The sequence below is a fragment of the Lathamus discolor genome, chromosome 3 (assembly GCF_037157495.1).
Source record: "Lathamus discolor isolate bLatDis1 chromosome 3, bLatDis1.hap1, whole genome shotgun sequence".
In the NCBI taxonomy this organism is placed as follows: Eukaryota; Metazoa; Chordata; class Aves; order Psittaciformes; family Psittacidae; genus Lathamus; species Lathamus discolor.
Window position 1 is genome coordinate 91,656,058 of NC_088886.1, and position 4,867 is coordinate 91,660,924.

At 39.2% G+C, this 4,867-nt stretch overlaps 1 long non-coding RNA gene across 1 annotated transcript; it reads right to left on the minus strand.

Annotated features, from left to right (window-relative positions):
• Window positions 1-260: 260 nt before the first annotated feature.
• Window positions 261-3,914, minus strand: LOC136011121 (uncharacterized). Its single transcript, XR_010611215.1, has 3 exons — window positions 3,805-3,914; window positions 3,395-3,447; window positions 261-1,109 (listed from the first exon to the last, which is right to left on the minus strand). It is a non-coding gene; the product is annotated as an uncharacterized LOC136011121 (long non-coding RNA).
• Window positions 3,915-4,867: the final 953 nt, after the last annotated feature.

A 4,867-nucleotide genomic window follows, 5' to 3' on the forward strand; every position in this document is an offset into this window, starting at 1 on the left:
TAGCACAACAGATTTACATATAAACTATAGGTGAATTCATAACTACACAGTATTAATTTATCCAAGCAAAATGTATAAAAAATATTGAGACTAAAATATGTTGAGACCCTGTGTCCCAAAGGAGAGACTGGTTAACATGCAATTGCCAATGTAACCTTAATTCAGGCTTCTTGGGCTATTCCTATGATACAGTATGCAACTTCAAGTAGTTAAAGGTCACATTATAAGGATAACCTTAAATTTTAAACCTGGGACTCCTTAAGTTTTTTAAATACAGATGGTGGGTTATAAAGAAAGAGATTAACATAAAAGTGAACAGAACTTTCATCCCAAAAAAGAACTACACCAAAACCCACACAATCCTAGCTACAGTCATCAACCTCTACCTCAGATAGATACACATACAAATAATGCATCTAGATTTACAGCAGTGACTTTGGGTTTTAAAACTCTATATAAACATCCACATGATTTACATTATGAAACCCACAGATTATTCCTTACTAGAATCTCAGAGGCTTAAATCAATAAACATTATAGCCATTTTTAGGAGGTACCAATATTTATTAAATCTCCCAGTGGGAGAGAATCTGTTTATGGTGGCTCCTATCAGTCTGTGCACTATTTTTGCTGCTAATGGACAAGGAAGACTGGCACAAACTGCAGTCAGCTGAAACAAGTTTTCTTTCTACTATTTGTTGATAGCAGATAACTCTCACTTAACCAATCCTTTGATGCATTTTTAGCTACTTAGACTTAGGTCCTGGACTAAGCCTCTGGGCCTGGTGTCACTTTTGTTTGCTGCTTCCAAATCATCCATTACTGCTTGCTTGGGCTGTTGGTTGCAAAAGGATTTGCTCCCCTCTCCTCCCAAAGAGCTTGTCCTGAGGGATGTCAGGAGATGAGTTCTCTTATATCTTGATATATTATTGCTTGTGCAGAGCCCAAATGAAGCCGGTGCTTTGGTGAAAATCACCGGGGAAACCACAAGGACAGATCACTGAATCCAAATTCCTTCTCTAGTCCTTTACACTTCTTCAGGGAGTTTCTGTGATCTAACTGATCCTTGTTACTCCAGTTCCAGGTGCTCTTCCCCTGCACGCTTTTATCTGTACAAACATAGGTTTCTCTTTAGAGGTACTCACCACACACCCTTTTCACATGTTGGTATCCACATATACTCAAGCATATATGGGGATTCTTACAATGCTCAGTCCTTTGAACTCAGTGTTATAAAGACATGACCTATCCATTTGGCCAGATTCACTGGTCTCCTGTAAGAAGGAAGTCTGACACATGATAATTTATGATTTGCCCCTCAAACCACAACACAATGACAGAAGCTGTTTCATGCTTTTGCAGGAAGCAATTTCAATGGCTGTTTAGAAGATACTCAGCAGTGCTTGAGAAATTGGACTCCACAGTGCTATTCGATCAATGGTAACGAATACTCTGACTGCATTGTAGAGTTGAGGTTTTAAAAAATTACCTTAGAATATTGACAGTAACACATTAAATAAAGTTTGAAGGCTTCTGAGAGCTATGATGATAATAGTTATTATTCTTATTAATATTATTATAACAACAATAATAATGAAAAGTCTCCAGTGAATAGCTGAGCTCTCTCTTTCCTTCAAGAAGCAGAGTCCAAAGGGAGTGGAGCCCTGCACAGCTCATGGTCTCTATTTCCCCAAACCTAGTCAAGCTAATCAAGAAATAGCTGGAGCTAACTACAAAACAGAGACAGCAGGACAACAAAGCACCATTCATTGCCAGAACCCCACTTAAACACTATGGCAGATGAAACAGAAACAACAGACCACTGACATTCCCATCCATAAATGTAGACACGGGGTTAAATATAATGAGAAAACAAGAATCAGTCATCTCCTAAAAATGCAGCCCAGCATTTTGCAGTGGCTATGTCCTATTGTAGTGTGTTGATGGGGAGTAGCAGGAAAAGAGCCTTCTTGCTCTGTGGGACTGAACTTGGAGATGGAAAGCAGCTCCCCTCCTGCTGATCTCAGCTGCTGCAACAGCAGAAAGTTGTTCTAGACACAGTGTGCACTCATAATTTATTGTTTCTTTCTCCTAAATGCATTACTTGTTGCTCTTTCATTTTTCCCTTTTATCACCCTTTTGAATATCGACCTTCCCTCCAGTAGCCATGTTTTTGTATAGAGTCAGTATAAAACATTATTCAATGAGAATGGCAGCATTTAACAGCCCTATTGATAGGCATGAGAGTAAAAGGAGAGACGGATGAAAGTTTTTATCATGCTTTCTAAGTAGGTAGACAGTAAGATGCAGAACTGAGAAGACAATAAAACTCTTGCTACCACAGCATGACATGACTTTCTAAGGAAGGCCAGTGTATAGGACTGTCATGTACAAGAGCTGTTACACATAACACTTTGTTCTTGCCTTTGTCATGCATCTCTGCTAGCTTGCACTATCAAGGTGTTTCTCTTTGTAAAATCCACATCAAACACAGTAACCAGGTTTTCAGCTTCCCCCCATCCATTCTTTAGTAAAACCAGGGACCTAGAAAACCAGGGCTGAGGTCTGGCCAGGTTCAGACAGGTTTAAACGCAGTTCACATTGCAGAGCAGACCTTCTGCATCAGAAGATCCAAGCAGAAATAAAAGTACTAGTTAAAGTAATTTCAACTGGCTGTTTTGTTTTCCACCCACTGTTAATTCTTCCTTCCTTTAATAGACACTTGATGTCTTGCAGCAGGTAGCTGGGTCTCAACATGTTGGTTTTAAGTGTGTTTACTTGGTAGGGAAGCTGAATAACTAGGAAAAGCTGTACCTTGCCCACCTACACCAGCTCTGTATCTGTTCCTGCATATTTATCCGTTCTATTATTTTCCCCACCACTTCCCAAAACAAACACTGTCAAATGCATGGCTTTGTAAAATAAAAACCCATTCTATATCTGTGTATATTGAAGTGTCATTGTCTTTTAACTGATCTAAGTCTGTAAATAGCTGGCAATTATGTTCATTAGTTAGTTTCATCCATTTATAGTATCTTCCATCTGTGATTTTTGTTTTTTCCTTTCTTACTTTCCTTCATATTTTCTTTGACTTCCCTGAGCCAATTTTCTTCTATGAACCCACAGAACTCTGCTAAAACAACAATCTGAAGTTAAAATAGCATCATCAAATTCACACTCAGTCTTTGGAGCATTCCTTATGCACTCTCTACATTTATGGAAACTACAGAAAACTGAAAGAACTTTCTCCAGTTCACAGAGTGTATCTGCTATTAAGTTGATTTAAGGCAATAAGCCACACGCTGTTCTTTTGCTCAAGCCACAATATCATCATGATGCAAGATGAAAAAAGCAATAGTTTGTCTCAAGCATAGATTTTATCCTTGACTCTTACCTCATGCTGGTTTGCAAGGCAGTGCTCTGTAGCATTCATCAGCATTTTTTCACCTGTAAAATATTCCAGGATTTTGAAACTTTAGCAGTTTCCGAAACAAAAGATGTACTTCTTGTTTACAGCTGCACAAATGTAAATAAATCCAAACTTATTCCTATGCAGTTTTGATAATAGTTTGAGAGAAATACAAATTGATCAGCAGTATTGCAGAGTCCTAACCTGCTTCATAAGGAGCTCCCCAGTAAGATGAAAAGGTGTAAAATCAATCAATAAATGAATGAATCAATCAAACAAACGAGGTTCCTCACAGTAGGAGCTCCAATAACTACTTCATCACTAAGAAAAGCAAATATTAAGCAATGACAAAATAACAGTCACCTGTCTTGCACCCCCTCACAGACTGCCCTCACCTCTCAACTGTGTTTCATCCAGTTCCTGTGATTTCTGGGATCTAAGCAAGCCTTGCCATGGCTCCAGGAAGCCTTCCTAAGGAAGGAGGGTTGGTTTCCTCCCCAACACACCTGGGACTCCAACTCCATCCTTCCCCTGCAAGGCAGCTCCCAGCCTGAAGCTGCTCCTGGCCCTATAGCACCTGCTCTTCAGCACCACCCCAGCCTTTCCTTGAAGCCAAATAACAAAATTGCAACCAAAGAAGTAAAACTAAAACTTCTGACTAACAAAAGGAGAGCAATGGCTTCATTATTTGGAAACAGAAACATTTCGAGGATTTTGAAAATTTTTGTTTCCTCCTCATTGTCATTGTGATTCCAATGACAATTTAAATTATTTTCATTTTAACAGATCTGTTCACTTTCTTTTACAGCATGGGTATTTTAAAATGCCTCAGAAGGAAAAATATTACAGTTTTGCCACTTGTAGAAACACTAATGCATTTCAGACGACTCAAGGAACAAAACTGCATACAAATCCGTTATGTTCAGTAGCTTAAATAAAGAACGAGAAGGAAAACTGGGAAAACAGAAGTCTAATTTTGCAAAATATTCCATAGAAACTTCATCCAGAAATTGCTACAAACTGATTTTTTACCTTAAAGGCTCACAGAAGATCTACAGTGTACCAGGAGGTCTAATTATGCAGAATAACTGACCCACTTATTGATTATTTAAATGACAAAATAGAAACTTGTAACCCACATTTTTTTCTGGAGGTTGCATTGTCCCTAAGGCTTCTCAGCCTGAGACACACACAGAAACACTCTGGCACTGGGGCTGCAGCTAATAAGGCCCACGTCCTTCACCTCCTGTTTAAACCAGACTGGCCCTGCAGATCAGCTTTTATTCTCCCTGCAATAACTAACACCTAAGCAGAGGCACAGCACTGAGCACAGCCTTGACCTGTTTCCTAGGGCAGCTGAGCTCGTTTGAAAATCGTGGAAAAACAGAGGAAAAGGCATAGCACATGTAGGCTTTACAGGTAGGAGATTCATGTTCAAGAACAGAAAACGCTGAAGAT